We start from the raw sequence: 19,464 nt of genomic DNA, 5'->3' as shown, positions 1-19,464 counted from the left end.
GTTGGCGGACGGGGCTCTGTCGAGCGTATCCTATGGTCTTAGAGTTGGCAGGTGGGACTCTGTCTTGCTTGCGCTCACTGTCTTGCGTGCCCTTAGTGAATTTTATATATATAGATAACTAATAATAATTAATGGGAGAAGAGTCCTAAGTTCTGCATTTTGTGTATCCTTCAAACACAATCATCCCTCAAGAGCTGCTTGTAAAACTGAGCAGGTTGGCCCTGAAAATCACCCTCTGCAATTGGATCCTGGACTTCTTGACAGTCAGTTTGGATGGGCTGCAACACCTCCAGCATCATGACACTGAGCACTGGCTGCATGCTTAGTCCACATCATCAAGTTTGCGGATGATACGACGGTGCTGGACCTGATAATCAGGGATGATGAAACAGCATACAGAGATGAGGTGGAATGGCTGTCCACATGGTGGGAAGACAACAATCTATCTCTCAATATCGATGTTTCCCGCTGCTACTCCTCAGCTTTACGTGGGAGCGGGCATCGGGTCACTCCAGCTACCCCAAGAATCGCTCCGTTAAGGTGGCCTACCTCAGCCCCCTCAAGTGCCGGCCCTACTTTCCTCCTTGAGGCTCTCCTTCCGGCTGGCGGCCTCCCTCCCATGCTACTGTCTCTATCGTTCTTTCCTTAAAACCTCAATTCCTTTCCGTTCTTGTTACTTTTCTCTTTCTCTCTGTGTTTTGTGTTTTTTTTTTCACATCTGCCGTAAAGCCTCCTTTATAGGGCTGCTAATCTGTCACTTTGAGGTGTGAACGAGGCACCCGTTTGATCCGCTCTCATTCGCATGTGAGCGCGCGATCAGCCAAACATCGCTTTCAGTCCCGGAGCAGAGCTATCAGGCGCCCACCTGCACCTGTTCTGAGCCTGCACACTCTTGAGACTGTAAATGAGTGGACGCTTGGTGGCACTGTTGCTCACCTTTTCCGCAATGGACAAATACACTGGACACAGGTTTAAAGCACTAAGAAGTAATTTAATTTCTTCTTTTCTCTGTGTTGTCACTCAAAGCACCCCCACCAGCATCAACAGCAATAAAAACACACAATTAGTCACTAAATTCTCCTCCACACCTCCCAGCAAGCTCTGCCATACTCCCTCCCAACTTGCTGGGGTCCCAAAAGTCCTTTAAATAGCCTTTGACCTGGAAGTGCTTCTGACCTTGTGACTGGCTGGCACTTCCGGGTCTAATAAAGAACAGGGATTTTCTTCAGCCCGGACTTCCGTCCTCGTGACTACCTCGTACTTCCGGGCTACAATGAAAGAATTTGTCCCCAGGTCCTTTGACAGCTTCTCCTCTCAAGGGCTGTGTGTCCGAACTCCATGCCCCATAGTGCCCTTCAGGAATCCGGGGGACCATTGCACTGAGGGAAGCTGCCATCTAGCGTTTTGGGAGAGGCAGTGTCTGCAAGTAGCTGCCTTCCCACATTCTTCTATTCCAGGGGCGTCCCGGCCAGCCATCACAAGACACAATCATTTATTTAAAATTCTGCACGCGCCGCAGACCTCTTATCACACACTCACTCAGCCATATCATAATCCTAGCCTGTAATCTGGATAGTAGTGAGCACAGATAAGCGATAACTTCACAAGACAGGCATACTGGGGTGCTGAATAAGTGATTGAATGACTTGTAGGGAGCGGCATTGTGGCGCAGTGGGTAGCACTGCTGCCTCGCAGTTAGAAGACTCGGGTTTGCTTCCCGGGTCCTCCCTGTGTGGAGTTTGCATGTTCTCGTCGTGTCTGCGTGGATTTCCTCCCACAGTCCAAAGACATGCAGATCAGGTGCATTGGCGATTCTAAATTGTGTCTACTGTGTGCTTGGTGTGTGTGTGTGTCCTGCGGTGGGCTGGCGCCCTGCCCGGGCTTTCTTTCCTGCCTTGCACCCTGTGTTAGCTGGGATTGGCTCCAGCAGACCCTCGTGACCCTGTAGTTAGGATAATAGCGGGTTGGATAATGGATGGATGGATAACTTGGAGGGATGGTTAGTAGCAAATAAGCTAACTTCTTGAGCAAATAATGATAAAGTATAAAAAATAAAACGTTAAATTTACAGTAAAATACTGGCAAGAGTGGTTGCCAGAATTTTACCACAAAAAGTAAGGTGACAGTATCTTTCGTTTTATGGTATAACTTTTTGAAGCTGTTTATTTTACAGGGAATAACTGTTTTTTTCTTTACAGCACATTACAAGTCCTTTGAGTATCTCGCCGTTGTTATTCATGGAGATTCTCACGTTCTCGTATTATCCGTGTATAGACCTCCTAAATATAACGCGTCTTTCCTTGAGGAATTCTCTGACTTAATGTCAATTTTAGTTACAAACTATGACACACTCTTAGTAGTCGGCGACTTTAACTTTCATGTCGACAATCAGTGTGACCAAAAGGTAAAAGAATTCATGAACCTCCTGGACTCTTTTGATTTGAGGCAGCTCGTTAATCAGCCTACACATAAAGCAGGTCATACGTTAGACTTAGTGATTACTAAAGGACTTAAAGTCGATATAAAGCAGGTCATTGATATCGGTCTATCAGACCATTTCCTTCTACTATTTAATATAGAAATAAAGATAGAATTAGAATTAGAATTAGAATTAGAACAATCTAGACGAGAACAGGCCATTCAGCCCAACAAAGCTCGCCAGTCCTATCCACTTGCTTCCTCCAAGAAAACATCAAGTCGAGTTTTGAAAGTCCCTAACGTCTTACTGTCTACCACACTACTTGGTAACTTATTCCAAGTGTCTATCGTTCTTTGTGTAAAGAAAAACTTCCTAATGTTTGTGCGAAATTTACCCTTAACAAGTTTCCAACTGTGTCCCCGTGTTCTTGATGAGCTCATTTTAAAATACAAGTCTCGATCCGCTGTACTAACTCCCTTCATAATTTTAAACACTTCAAGCATGTCACCTCTTAATCTTCTTTTGCTTAAACTGTAAAGGCTCAGCTCTTTTAATCTTTCCTCATAATTCAACCCCTGTAGACCTGGAATCAGCCTTGTCGCTCTTCTCTGGACCTTTTCTAGTGCTGCTATGTCCTTTTTGTAGCCTGGAGACCAAAACTGCACACAGTACTCAAGATGAGGCCTCACCAGTGCATTATAAAGGTTGAGCAGAACCTCCTTGGACTTGTACTCCACAGATCGTGCTATATAACCTAACATTCTGTTAGCCTTCTTAATGGCTTCTGAACACTGTTTGGAAGTTGATAGCTTGGAGTCCACTATGACTCCTAAATCCTTCTCATAAGGTGTACTCTCGATTTTCCGACCGCCCATTGTGTATTCAAACCTAATATTTTTACTTCCTATGTGTAATACTTTACATTTACTGACATTAAATTTCATCTGCCACAAATCTGCCCAAGCCTGTCTGCTGTCCAAGTCCTTCTGTAACGATATAACGGATTCCAAATTATCTGCTAATCCACCTATCTTGGTATCATCTGCAAACTTAACCAGCTTGTTACTTATATTCCTATCTAAATCATTTATATATATTAAAAACAGCAGCGGCCCTAGCACTAACCCCTGCTGGTCACCACTCTTAACATCGGCCAGTTCTGATGAGGTTCCTCGCACCATCACCCTCTGCTTCCTGTGTCTGAGCCAATTCTGCACCCATCGACAAACATCACACTGAATTCCCACTTCTTTTAACTTGATGCCCAACCTCTCATGTGGCACCTTATCAAATGCTTTCTGAAAGTCCAGATAAATAATATCATAAGCTCCACTTTGATCGTATCCTTTTGTTGCCTCCTCATAGAATTCCAACATGTTAGTAAAACACGACCTCCCCCTTCTGAACCCATGCTGACTGTTCAGAATAACTCCTGTCCTTGTCATGTGTTGCTCAATCTTATCCTTAATAATTCCTTCCATTAATTTTCCTGTGATGCTTGTTAAGCTTACTAGATAGAAAACACTCATGAGAAGCATTTTGTTAAAAAACGCTTCTTTGACTCATCAGCAGCTTTAAAGCTTACAAACATTCTAAGCAATCAGTCCGTTTATAATGCCAACTATAATAGCGAGGATAATGTAAATAGTAAAGTGGAAAACTTTAATTAAGAGCTGCTGTTGACATAGTTGCACCTGAAAAGACAGTTAAAAAATCTTCTAGTATTGTTATACCATGGAAGGCCCAAAGAGTGTCTGATTTAAAAAGAACATGTCGTAGAGCTGAGCATAAATGGAGGAAGACTAAACTAACTGTCCATTATGAGATATTGAAGGCTAAAATAACAGAATACAATAACACTGTCTGCCTTGAGAGGCGCTGCTATTTCTCTAAGATTATAAATAACAATGCTAGTAATCCCAGAGTCTTATTCTCTACAATTGATCGTCTGTTAAACCAGGTACTGTGGTGGGTTGGCACCCTGCCCAGGACTGGTTCCTGCCTTGTGCCCTGTGTTGGCTGGGATTGGCTCCAGCAGACCCCCGTGACCCTGTGTTCGGATTCAGCGGGTTGGAAAATGGATGGATGGATGGATAAACTCAGGTAACACAAAGGAATGCCCCCAGAATACTTCCAGTGAAACCTGTGAGAACATTGCTGTATTTTTCAATCAAAAAATGAATGATATTAGAGATAACATAGTATATCTCCCCAACACTGCAGAACCTCCAAAGCCCGGTACTCCATTATAAACAAATTAAACTCTTTCACCAGGATAGATTTACCTGAATTACATAGTATAATCTCTCAACTGAAACCCTCCACCTGCGTCCTTGACCCGATACCAACCAGGTTTTTCAAAGAAATATCAGGCGTGCTAATTGATAATGTTCTGGACATAGTAAACTCGTCATTAGATACGGGGGTCTTCGCAGACTGTCTTAAGACTGCTGTAGTTAAACTCCTGCTCAGGAAAAATAATCTTGACCCCTCTGCTCTTGAAAATTTTAGACCCATCTCTAACCTGCCCTTCTTAAGTAAAATTCTAGAGAAGGCAGTCATTATGCAGTTAAATGACCACCTCAATAAACCTGCTATTCTTGATAAATTTCAGTCAGGTTTCAGAACAAATCACAGCACAGAAACTGCACTCGTTAAAGTAGTAAATGACTTGCGGGTGAATGCAGACAGAGGCCATTTATCTGTTCTCATCCTCTTAGATCTGAGTGCTGCATTTGACACCATTGATCACAACATTCTTAGAAATCGCCTTAGTCAATGGGTGGGCCTCTCTGGCAGGGTCTTAAATTGGTTTGAATCCTACCTGACAGGGAGAAAATTCTTTGTGAGTTGTGGTAATTACAACTCAAAGACACCTGATATCCAATATGGTGTTCACAAGGCTCTATCCTGGGTCCGCTGCTCTTTTTGATCTCCATGCTTCTGTTAGGTCAACGTGAGCTACCACAGCTATGCTGATGACACACAGCTGTACTTATCAATAGCACCTGATGACTCAGACTCTCTCGATTCAGTTACACAATGTCTTACTGGTATCTCTGAATGGATGAATAGTAATTTTCTAAAGTTAAATAAAGAGAAAACTGAAATCTTAGTAATTGGCAATAATGGATTCAATGAGGTTATCAGAAATAAACTTGATGCATTAGGATTAAAAGTTAAGACGGAAGTAAAAAACTTAGGGGTAACCGTTGACTGTAATCTGAATTTTAAATCACATATTAATCAGATCACTAGGACAGCATTTTTTCACTTAATAAAAATAAGTAAAGTTAGACCTCTTATATCACTGAAAGATGCTGAGAAATGAGTTCACACGTTTGTTTTCAGTCGACTAGATTACTGTAACGCACTCCTCTCAGGACTACCCAAGAAAGACATAAATCACTTGCAACGAGTGCAGAATGCAGCTGCTAGAATCCTAACTAGGAAAAGAAAATCCGAACACATTTCTCCAGTTTTGATGTCACTACACTGGTTACCTGTGTCATTCAGGATTGACTTTAAAATACTGCTTATGGTTTATAAAGCCATAAATAATCTGTTCCATCTTATATATCGGAATGCCTGACACGTTATATTCCAAATCGTAACCTCAGATCCTCAAATGAGTGTCTCCTTAGAATTCCAAGAGCTAAACTTAAAAGAAGTGGTGAGGCGGGCGGCCTTCTGCTGTTATGCACCTCAAATCTGGAATAGCCTCCCAATAGGAATTCGCCAGGCTGATACAGTGGAGCACTTTAAAACACTGCTGAACACACGTTACTTTAACATGGCCATTTTATAACTTCACTTTAACTTAATCCTGATACTCTGTATGTTCAATTCTTCATAATAAGTATTCATGGTGGCTCTAAAATCCGTACTGACCCCAACTCTCTCTTCTGTTTCTTTTTCCGGTTTCTTTGTGGTGGCAGCCTGTGCCACCACCACCTACTCAAAGCATCCTGATGCTCCAACATTGATGGACTGAAAGCCAGAAGTCTACGTGACCATCATCATCAGGTCCTTCCATGAAAACTCTAAATACAAAGAGGACTGTTTGACTTATGTTAGGTAGATTGCCCAGAGGGGACTGGGTGGTCTCGTGGTCTGGAACCCCTACAGATTTTATTTTTTTTTCTCCAGCCTTTGGAGTTTTTTTTTTGTTTTTTCTGTCCACCCTGGCCATCGGACCTTACTCTTCTTATTCTATGTTAATTAATTTTGACTTCTGTTTATCTTTTATTGTGTCTTCTATTTTTCTATTCATTTTGTAAAGCACTTTGAGCTACATTTTTTTGTATGAAAATGTGCTATATAAATAAATGTTGATTGATTGATTGATACAATAGGAGGGAAGGTTTAACCAGAAGCTGAAATTCATGCACTGTAATAAATATGCCAATCATTCTGTCAGAAGTACAGACCAGTATACAGTTTGTATGAGTTAAATAACAACAATAAGTAGTAGAAGGATGTTGTACCGTGTTAGTCATTATGAATGTAGTGAGAAGTCAAACAAAATGACACCAAAATGACAAAAAACGCATATTGTAATCTTTTTAGTTAGCCAATAAAAGGTGTCATTTTTCTTGACTTCTCACAACAGTAGGTAGCAAACATGTAGGGCCCCTTAATTTTATACAGTGAAATTAATTTAATCTCTCTATATATAAAATCCAATGTCTGTCTGTCTGTCCGCTTTTTGAGAGCTGGGTGTCATCAGCATATCAGTAAAAATTTGTGTTATATTTACGAAAAATATTGCCAAGGGGAAGAAGGTAAATAATAAAAAGAAGAGGTTTCTATACTCCTGCTCCTGCCCAATCCTGATGCAACTCACGATAGCACTGTTGTCAGTGAACTTTTTGCACGTGGCAGGACTCCGAGTTGTATTGGAATCAGAAATGACTTCCTGTTGCCGTCCTGCATAACTGCCCGGCAGTCTCTGACATCGACTCTGCGAAACTTCTGACCCCCCCCAAATCATGCAGAATTCCTTCAGTTGCACGATGTTTGGGTTTTCTTGCTTGTACTCCCCCACCATATCAGTGAGATTCAAATCAGGGCTCTGACCATCCAATTCTTCTTTTTCAGCCATTTTTTGATGGATTTGCAAGTGTGCTTCATATCATTTTCATGTCGTAAGGTCCATCTCCTGTTCAACTTCAATGTAAGAGTCATTTGTTATTTAGTAAGTAGTAACTGTGAAATGGAAGACGTTTGGAACCGCCAGAACTCTTCCTAGAACTGGCTGTCTTGTTTATTTCATTTCAGAATAAATCATTACCTGAGAATGAGTCGAACAGTTCTGACCACCAGTTGTATGGTTATTCGTCATTTGATTCATGAATGAATCATTACGTGGAATCATCACGTGACATCCGCTTGGACAATTTTCATTTTTTATTCAATAAAGAAATCATTACCCGAGAACACGCTGGACAATTCTCGTTCATTTGGTTAGTGAACGAACCATTGTCCGAGAACCAGTTAGACAGTCCTTCTTCATTTGATTCATTTGCATCATTACCCAAGAACCAGTTGGTCGATTCTCATTAATCATTATTCAAGAACCAGTTGAGCAATTATTGTTCATTTCATTTGAGAATAAATCATAACTTAAGAATGAGTTGAATAGTTCTCTGTCATTTGAACGTTTCTGAATCAATCATTACCTAACAACCAGTTGGATGATTCTTAATCATTTCGTTTGTGAATGAATCATTATCTGAGAACCAGTTAGACAATTCTCGGTTTTTTTAATTGATGAAGAAATCATTACCCGAGGACAAGTTGAGTGATTCTTGTTCATTTGGTTAATGAATGAACCCCCAGAACCAGTTGGACTGTTCTCTTTCGTTTGATTTGCAAAATGAACCGTTACCCATGAAACTGGTTGGATGATTTTCATTCATTCGATTTGCAAATGAATCATTACCTGAGAACCAGTTGGACGATCGTTGGTCATTTGAGTCGCGAACTGAATCATTACCAACAAACAAGTCACATGATTCTCATTCATTTGTGATTCTGTAACCTAACGTGTTTTTTTAATTATGCATCTTAAATGTGTTATTGTGCTTCCTGTGCTGAATAGGGACAATGCCATATGAATTTTCAACCTTTTTAATTCTTTAAGAACAGTCATATGAAAAATTTTGGGTACCCCTCACAGCCTGCATAATAATTGACTCTCATTTCCACATAAAAGGTATCAGTGGTATGTCTTTCATTTCCTAGGAACATCTTAGTACTGCGGTGTTTTCCGAACAAAGACTTTTAGTGAAGCTGTATTTAGTTGTATAAAATTAAATCAAATGTGAAAAACTGGCTGTGCACAAATGTGTGTCCCCTTGTCATTGTGCTGATTTGAATGCCTGTCACTGCTCAATGCTGATTACTTGGTATGATGAGCTTGTTAAGCCTTGAACTTCATAGACAGGAGTGTCCAGTCATGTGTGGTCAAAGGTATTTAAGGTGGTCAATTGCAAGTTGTGCTTCCTTCCCTTTGACTCTCCTCTGAAGAGTGACAGACAGCATGGGATCCTCAAAGCAACTCTCCAAACATCTGAAAACAAAGATTGTTGAGTCTCCTGGTTTAGGGGAAGGCTACAAAAAGCCATCTCAGAGGTTTAAACTGTCAGCTTCAACTGTCAGGAATGGAATCGGGAAATGGAAGGCCACAGGCACAGTTGCTGTTAAACCAACACAGCAGGTCTGGCAGGCCAAGAAAAATACAGGAGCGGCATATGAGCAGGATTGTGAGAATGGTTACAGACAACCCACAGATCACCTCCAAAGACCTGCAAGGACATCTCACTGCAGATGGTGTATCTGTACATCGTTCTACAATTCAGCACAATTTGCACAAGCAACATCTGTATGGCAGGGTGATGAGAAAGAAGCCCTTTCTGCACTGACGCCACAAACAGAGTCGCTTGTTGTATCAAATGCTCATTTAGACAAGCCAGATTCATTTTGGAACAAAGTGCTTTGGACTGATGGCACAAAAATGGAGTTATTTGTCAGAACAAACAGCACTTTGCATGGTGGAAGAAGAACATTGCATTCCAATGAAAAACACCTGCTACCTTCTGTCAAATTTGGTGGATGTTCCATCATGCTGTGGGGCTGTGTGGCTCGTTCAGGGACTGGGGCCCTTGTTAAAGTCAATGGTCTGATGAATTCAACCGAATATCAACAAATGCTTCAGGATAATGTTCACGCATCAGTCACAAAGTTGAAGTTACGCAGGGGTTGGATATTCCAACAAGACAATGACCCAAAACACAGTTGGAAATCTACAAAGGCATTCATGCAGAGGGAGAAGTACAATGTTCTGGAATGGCCGTCACAGTCCCCTGACTTGAAGATCATCATCTTGAAGCAGGCGGTTCATACTTGGCAGCCATCAAGCTTAACTGAACTGGAGAGATTTTGTATGGAAGAATGTCAGAGATAGATAGATAGATAGATAGATAGATAGATAGATAGATAGATAGATAGATAGATAGATAGATAGATAGATAGATAGATATGAAAGGCACTATATGATAGATAGATAGATAGATAGATAGATAGATAGATAGATAGATAGATAGATAGATAGATATGAAAGGCACTATATAATAGATAGATAGATAGATAGATAGATAGATAGATAGATAGATAGATAGATAGATAGATAGATAGATAGATAGATAGATAGATAGATAGATAGATAGATACTTTATTAATCCCAAGGGGAAATTCAAACACCAACATCCAGAATCCAGACACTCATCAGAGTCTATAAGAGGCATCTAGAGGCTGTTAGATTAGCAAAAGGAGGCTCTAAGTATAGATGTCATATCTCTGTTGCCCACATTTATCCACCTGTCTAATTTTGTTATGATGCATATTGCATATTTTCTGTTAATCCAATAAACTTAATGTCCCTGCTGAAATCCTCCTGTTTCCATAAGGCATGTCAGATATTAAAAGGAAGTTGCTACTTTGAAAGCTCAGCCAAAGAGAAACAAAAATCCAGAGAATTAAGAGGGGTTCCCAAACTTCTTCATATGACTATAATTATGTATACTTAAATATAAATACATATAGTCACAAATGTACTAATTATTCAATGATATATTTGTGATGAAATAAGAGGGGACACTCCTTCCTTCATCCACATAGGACTTTACATATGCACCAGTGTCTAATCCTAAAAAATGAATCAGATTTGGTAAAGTTTATCAAAATGCCCATCACTGCTGCTGGGACCATCTCCTCACTCCCAATATAAAGGTCCACTGTAATGATATCATAATGGCACCGCCTCTTGGGTATCCATGCACAAAACATAAGGAATAGATTCTGCCACACATGTGTGATTGGGAGACAGGTAAAGGGCCTAAATGATTGTAATCCCATGCCAGACCAGGGGGTGGCATGGTGTGTTGTCTGCCTCCCTCTCAATCTCTTGCAGACCATCCACAGACATTCGCACAGGGTCCCGGTGCCACTGATGACGTCACGTCCAGTTCCGGCCACCATTGATGACGTCACTTCCTTTACTCGGCTTATAAAGCTGCCATCTTAACTAAGCGAATGCAGTTCTGTTTTGGACTCGTATCAGTAAACATCTCTGTTCAAACCTAACCATTTTGCAGCCAAGGAACAATATATGGGTGGCTGCCCCAAACCTTTATGATGACTTTGTGCCGTTCTTGTGACAATTCAAACTTCAAAGCATGAGACGATAATTGCTCAATAATAAATACTGTAAATAATATAAAAATTAAATAAAAATAAAAAAAGAAGAAATTAAAATTGAAAACCAATACAAATTTCAATAAAATAGAAAGTAAACCTAAGCTAGGGCTTCTGTAACATAGCAGAGAGCCATGGTGGCACCAATGGATGGCATCATCATCTTTAAGGATGACAACGGAGCAGGGCTATTAACCGTGCTCAACTGCCAACTGTAAATTGAAAGCGCCGCCTGCTTGAGACCAAACTTGGTGTTACCGCCGACTACGCCAAGAAAATGAGGAACAAAACTATTCTGTGCAAGCTTCCATGTTCAGGTCCGGGCAACAGGCTACTTTGGTAGGAGTCTGATTTCTAGATCTTTAATCTTTCAGTTTTTCTTGGACTTTCCAACCATTTTTCCCAGCCAATACTTTCTGTTCTTGCAAATTCAATTTTAAATAAAATTTAAAGAGTTCAATGACAGATGTCCTTTTGATGCCCAGTTTTGCTGCTGCACACCGGAGCCAACAGCAGATTTAAGGACAGTAAGGCTAAGTAAGGTAAATATCCATGGAATACTGGCCGGAGAAGTGCAATGCTTTCCAACTCCAAAGACTTGCATTCTAGTCGCAGCCATGTGACTCACTGGGTGGAATGCATGTGTTTTCCGAGGCTTTTCTGATTTCTTTACACATCACAAAGCCCTGTGTATCTGACTGACAGGGAATACCAGATGGCCGTAAGTGGAATATGTGTGTGTGTGTGAGCATGCCAGGCCAAAGACTGGCATCCCATCCAGGGAGGTTACCTGTCCTGACATCAAAACTATCCTGCTTCTGTAACTGCGCTAAGGGGGCTCAAAAAATGTAAAAACGTAAGATAAGACAGGATGTTGGATGAGTGACCGACTGGCCTCTCTGTGTGCTGAAATGACGAGCGAGTGCGGTAGACGGTCACTGTCACTTGACAAAGAGGGGGAAATGGTCTTAATTTTAAGTGGTGACGTCAGAGTGTGCTCTACTGTACAATTGCATTTTATTTTATATAGTGCCTTTCTTAGTGTGATTTACTTTAAAACATTTTTTTTTTTAAATCACACTTTAACTTGTATAGTGCTTTTTTTTTTTAGCGAGCTCTGTTGTAAGATGATTTACGTGTTATTTGAAATACATGGTAAATACCGCTATAAAACTTTAAAACTAGTCACATTTTATTGTATATAGTGCCTTTCTTTGTCTGCTTTACTATAAAACTATAAAAAAAAATCACATTTTATTTTTCCATATACAATCATTTACACTATATGTAATATTAGAATTAGAATTAGAATTAGAATTAGAACAATCTAGACGAGAACAGGCCATTCAGCCCAACAAAGCTCGCCAGTCCTATCCACTTGTTTCCTCCAAGAAAACATCAAGTCGAGTTTTGAAAGTCCCTAAAGTCTTACTGTCTACCACACTACTTGGTAGCTTATTCCAAGTTTCTATCGTTCTTTGTGTAAAGAAAAACTTCCTAATGTTTGTGCGAAATTTACCCTTAACAAGTTTCCAACTGTGTCCCCGTGTTCTTGATGAGCTCATTTTAAAATACAAGTCTCGATCCACTGTACTAATTCCCTTCATAATTTTAAACACTTCAAGCATGTCACCTCTTAATCTTCTTTTGCTTAAACTGTAAAGGCTCAGCTCTTTTAATCTTTCCTCATAATTCAACCCCTGTAGTCCTGGAATCAGCCTAGTCGCTCTTCTCTGGACCTTCTCTTGTGCTGCTATGTCCTTTTTGTAGCCTGGAGACAAAAACTGCACACAGTACTCAAGATGAGGCCTCATCAGTGTGTAATAAAGCTTGAGCAGAACCTACTATGACTTGTACTCCACACATCAAGGCGCTATATAACCTGACAATTTGTTAGTCTTCTAAATGGCTTCTGAACACTGTTGGGAAGTTGATAGCGTAGAGTCCACTATGACTCCTAAATCCTTCTCATAAGGTGTACTCTCGATTTTCCGACTACCCATTGTGTTTTCAAACCTCACATTTTTACTTCCTATGTTTAATTCTTTACATTTACTGTCATTACATTTAATGGGCCACAAATCTGCCCAAGCCTGTCTGCTGTCCAAGTCCTTCTGTGATGATATAACGGATTCCAAATTATCTGCTAATCCACCTATCTTGGTATCATCTGCAAACTTAACCAGCTTGTTACTTATATTCCTATCTAAATCATTTATATATATTAAAAATAGTGGCAGCCTCCACACTGCCCCCTGCTGGTCACCACTCTTAACATTGGCCAGTTCTGAGGAGGTTCCTCGCACCATCACCCTCTACTTCCTGTGTCTGAGCCAATTCTGCACCCATCTACAAACATCACCCTGAAGTCCCACTTCTTTTAACTTGATGCCCAACCTTTTATGTGGCACCTTATCAAATGCTTTCTGAAAGTCCAGATAAATAATATCATAAGCTCCACTTTGATCGTATCCTTTTGTTGCCTCCTCATAGAATTCCAACATGTTAGTAAAACACGACCTCCCTCTTCTGAACCCATGCTGACTGTTCAGAATAACTCACTATCTTTAATAGTGAGCTCTAGTATAAAACTATACATTAATGACATTTTATTTTACATGGCGTCTTCAATAGTAGTCTGTAATTTAAATCTATAAAGCATATTTTCTTTAATATGGTACCTTTAGGCCGGCACGGTGGCGCAGTGGGTAGCGCTGCTGCCTCTAGGTTCGCTTCCCGGGTACCCCCTGCGTGGAGTTTGCATGTTCTCCCCGTGTCTGCGTGGGTTTCCTCCCACAGTCCAGACATGCAGGTTAGGTGGATTGGCGATTCTAAATTGTGCTTGGTGTGTTTGTGTGTATGCCCTGCAGTGGGCTGGCACCCTGCCTCATGCCCTGTGTTGGCTGGGATTGGCTCCAGCAGACCCCTGTGTTAGGGTATAGCTGGTTGAATAATGGATGGATGGATTGTGCCTTAAAACGTGAGATCTACTATAAACGTTTCACCCCTTACTCTATAAAGTGCCTTATACATAGCGAGCTCCATTTTAACATTACAGACTATGTATAACACCTTATTTTTAAGGGGCATTTGGAGAATCCTTGGGTACCTCTGGTTTGACTTTGTGTTGCGCATGGATTCCCGAATGAGGCACGTTGTGGGTGAGCATCATTTACGGCACTATGGCTGTTGTGATGTAAGATTTTGCATATAACTTGATAAATGTTTTGTATGTCTTTATTTATAATTTAGGCAAACCAAGTGGTGAGAGGTATTCGTGTTTGCCCCCTTTTTACGACTGTCTCTTTATAATTTTATGACATGATTTGGAGGGATGCGTCTTAAACCAGTTTGATGAGTATTTCTCTGCTAAAGTCTTTGTCTCATTCCCCATACAAAGCCAGCTTAGCTTAACATATGGTCTTTGAGGTGTACTATTTCTCCCATTGGTCTGAGATATGGCTGTTTGGAATTGGCTTGTCTCAGAGGCCTTTAAGTACCATGATGTCCTATTGGTTCTAGGAATTGGAGCGAACCTATAAATTTGCTTACTCAACCACATTCTCTCTCTAACCAACATATGATGAAGAAGCATCTCTCTTGTTAACCTGTGATGATGAAGACAACACAATGAAGAACACAGCTCAGCAGCCATATTGAACAGACATGTGGCTGAAAGCTGAGCACCAATGATGCCCTAACTAGAGACATTAAGTAACTACAAGTCTGAGTGCCACCTGAATTACACATCACCATTTGATCAGGTTGTATGGTTGCCAATATTCAAATGTACTTTGCATTTTGTTATTATTTATGCATATTATCAGTAATACATTATTTTATGTGTGACTTAACTCCTGCTTGTCTTTTTACTACATCTAATTGGCTGAGGTTATAGATACAGAAGCGAAGGTAGGGAGAAGTTATATAAAATAATATCTTATAAACAGTGGTAAGTCTGTGAGATTAGGCATTCTAAGGCTGCATATTAATAATACAATAGGGGAAAGTAGAGCAATATATATATTACTCTACCAAGATAAAACAATGTGGCATGATTACCCGAGGGTGATCCGGATCACGGGATCCAGATTGTTGGGGACCTGTGTGTCTGGACCAGGCCAAGTGAACATTCATGTAACAACTGGCTGCATCAGATAGATGGTCATTCCCGGGAGGGGTGGGACTGGACCGTGTGTCTGCCTGGGGGGTTGCCACTGGGATCCCGAGCTGTTTTGTTGTGTGGTGGGCGCCGGCAACACGCTGTACCAGTGCATGCTCCTCAACATGACTTGACCTGACCTGAACAGCACATGGACAGCAAAACTTACAAGCAGGGAACTTTTAAGACAGACATCATTCTGAATGGAAGGACCACCAGCTAAGATTGACTTATTTTGGACATGTCATGCATGCCAATAGTTTAGAGAAAGATATTGTCCTTATAAAAGTCAGAAGAAGACCAGGATGGCAATGATCCCCAAGGACCGGTGGTGGGACCCCAGTCACCCATTTCTTCTCTTATCAGTGCTATTCTGATGATACTCACCTAAAATCTCTGCATGTCTCACTGCCATTGTAATCTGGATGAAGGAGCACCACCTCCATATCAGACAGGCACAGACAAACCTTCTTGTTATCTCGGCTTGTCCATCTACTCAACACTCCATCTCTGTTCAGCTCAGGTCATTATTGATGACAGCTGCCAAGTTTGTACTCAGCCTGGGGGTGGTGATCAATGAGGAACCATCCATGTTGCTTCTGTCTCCCAGTCTTGCAGATTCACTGTGTATACTGTGGAGGATTGCCGGCTTTTGGTTCCGGTCCTCACCCCCAGGCCACCAGGAGGAGCTCTCCCGACAGCAGGATCATGCCCCGAGGTCCAGCAGGGCCTCATGGACTTTGTAGTGTTTATACACAGCCCTGCTAGATACCTTGGGGGCCACCAGGAGTCGCTGTAAGGGGGCTTGTGGGCTCTTTTGTGCCTTATGACCCGGGACTACGTCACGGTCACGTGACGGGAAAGAATGACGTGCTCCCGGGGTGAAGAAAAGGACTGTTTGCCCTGATCGGGAAGGAATAAGGAACTGTGGTCTGATTGGACAGGAAGGCCTCCGGGTCAGGGGCTAAAAAAGGACTAGAAACCAGTCCAGACACTGAGCTGAGCTGGGAGGTAGAGGAGCAAGTGTCTGGGCGAGGAGAAGAGAAAATTATAGGGTTGTGTTAATTTATTGTGAGTTTATGAGTAGTGTGGAAGGTGCTTGGTGCACTGTGAAAAATAATAAAGAGTCTTGGACTTTTATCCGGTGTCTGGAGTTGTACCTGAGGGTTCAAGGGAGCACTAGTGCCCCCTACTGCCACAATTGATAACGAGAGGTGCCATTTTGATGATTCATGGGGCATACGCTCTTGACACCGAGGGTGACAACTCCCCACCTAGTGCACAATATGGGCTTCGGCTCTCACTGATTGAGTGTAAGATCAGACTGTATCTGACTGAACAGGAAGCACAATCCCTGGTCCAGGCCTTTTTCTTGTCACATCTGGACTACTGCCACTCTCTTAATATACAACCAAGCCACTGCAAATAATCCAAAATGGTGTTCAACCAGCCTAGGCAGGCACATGTCACTCGTCCTTTCAAGTCACTACATTGGCTTCCTGCAACAGCACACATTAATTACAAATCCGTGATTCTCACCAACAGAGAAGTCAATGGGTTTGGCACTTTTATGTACGGAGACACTTGCGAGGTTCCTCCTCACCCACTCTGATATGCTGGTGCCGCTCCTGCATCCTGTCAAATCTCATTCCAGACTCTTTTAATGTGTAGCTCCTAGCTGGAGGAACAAGCTGCCCACCTCCATTTCAACTTACGAGTCCCTCAGACTTTCTGTCTAACTGCTTCGACAGGCTCTTCTAACCAAGAAGGGTCACTAGCTCTTCACTTGTGGTGAATAATTTTGTAAACTGGGTTTGTAACACTTGTTCCCAGACTGATGTTTACCTGATTATGCTAACCTCCTTTGTAAGTCGCTTTGGATAAAGTCATCTGCTAAGTGAACAAATGGAAATTAACCACTTCTGCAAAATGAGAGCAATGAGCGAAAGTGAAACAAATTCAAATGACTTTGAATTGAAGTCCCATTTATCCCCTCATTCATTGGTTAAGAGACCTGTATTCAATTCAAAATGCCACTAATTAGCCAAGTAAAGGCATCTGTAGGAGGTCTGAAGAAAAGTGGCATGGACACCAGGGAAACGTGCAACAATCTGCACTGAGAGTGAAGAGGTTGAAATGAGTTATTTTAAAACTTTCACCGAAGCAAATCCTCCAGTGCAGGAGCTTTACACTCACCGGCCACTTTATTAGGTACACCTGTTCAACTACTCTTTAATGCAAATATCTAATCAGCCAATCACATGGCAGCCACTCAATGCATTTTGGCCTGTAGACCTTGTCAAGACGACCTGCTGAAGTTCGAGCATCAGAATGGGGAAGAAAGGGGACTGAAGTGACTCTCAAAGTGACAAGGTTGTTGGTGCCAGACGGGCTGCCCTGAGTATTTCAGTAACTGCTGATCTACTGGGATTTTCACATACAACCATCTCTAGGGGTTACAATGAGTGGTCTGAAAAGGGGGAACTATCCAGAGAGTGGCAGTTCACTGGAGGAAAATGTCTTGTTGATGCCAAAGGTCAGAGGAGAATGGCCAGACTGGTCTGAGCTGATAGAAAGACATCAGTAACTCAAATAAGCACTCGTTACAAGGGAGGTGTGCAGAAGAGCAGCGCTGAATGCATCTCTGAATGGCCAATGGGTGTGCTACAGCAGCAGGAGACCACACCAAGTAACAGCTAAGAACAGGCAACTGAGGCTACAATTCACACGGACTCATCAAAATTGGACAATAGAAGATTAGAAAAATGTCTCCTGGTCTGACGAGTCTCGATTTCTGCTGTGACATTGGGATGGTAGGCTCAGAATTTGTCATCAACAACATTAAGGCAGGGATCCATCCTGATTTATATCAACAGTTCAGGCTGGTGGTGGTGGTGGTGTAATGGTGTCTGTGATGTTTTCTTGGCAAAATTTGGGCCCCTTAGTACCAACAGAGCATCTTTTAAATGATACAGCTCTCCTGAGTATTGTCACTGACCATGTCCATCCCTTCATGACAGCAGTGTTCCCATCTTCTGATGGCTCCTTCCAGGAGGATAACACGCTAAGTCACAAATCTCAAATAATCTCAAGCGGGTTTCTTGCACATGACAATGAGATCACTGGACTCTAATGGCCTCCACAGTCACCAGAACTCAATTCAATACTGCACCAATGGGATGTGGTGGAACGGGAGATTAGCATCATGGATGTGCAGCCGACAAATTTGCAGCAACTGTGTGATGCTGTCATGTCAATATGGAGCAAAATCCCTGTGAAATGTTTCCAGCACCTTGTTGAATCTACGCCATGAAGAACTACGGCAGTTCTGAAGGCAAAAGGGGGTCCTATCCGCTACTAGTAAGGTGTACCTAATAAAGTGGGCAGTGAGTGTATAACTCAAATTATAGGTTGGTTCATTTGAAGGCCTCAATCGATTCAAATATGGTATCTTCGTGATAAAGGCTGAACAGATGAATGACCCAAGTCCCCTCGTGTCCACTTTCCCAGTGCTGACAACCAACAATGAGCCCGCCGATGACACCTCCCATTAAGCGACCTCCATAAATTCAGCCTTTGATATGTCAGAAGTTCTGCAGCTCCTCATTATTTCCTTGGCTCGGAGCGCTCGTTTCCAAGAAGAGAAGGAGTGTGAGAAATGAAAAACAACCCGGCTGCTCTGAAGGGCTCCCACTTAGACGGGCTTCTCCTCGCCTCTGTTACATTTGGCCGCCTTGACCACCGCTCCCCAGCGTCCAGTTCTTTCAACGGCCGCCAAGAGCAACAACGATGCTCTACTAAATGTAATAAATTCTGTCAGATTGTTTTGGTATTCAGCAATCCAAGATGGAGTGCAAAGTGTGGCCTGCCCCGCTGGTGAGCCGGATGTCTCGAGTTCCCTCTTTTGGAAAGCAGAACACGCTCTTAGTTTTAAAAAATATTATTGCATCGGTGTAAAAGACGCAAGGAAGGGAAAAGGTTTTGGGAGCCAAAGTGCTAAGAAAGCGCAGGAGGTTAGTGCCAGGAAAATACTGCCACCCTGCTTGGTAGAAAGGCGGGTGAGGGCCACATGGGACGCTCTGTCCAGTGAGGGAAGGTGCCTCGACACAGGTGGGCACCCGGTATT

Source organism: Polypterus senegalus, chromosome 14 (assembly GCF_016835505.1).
Source record: "Polypterus senegalus isolate Bchr_013 chromosome 14, ASM1683550v1, whole genome shotgun sequence".
Classification (NCBI taxonomy): Eukaryota; Metazoa; Chordata; class Cladistia; order Polypteriformes; family Polypteridae; genus Polypterus; species Polypterus senegalus.
This window is presented reverse-complemented; position numbering follows the sequence as displayed.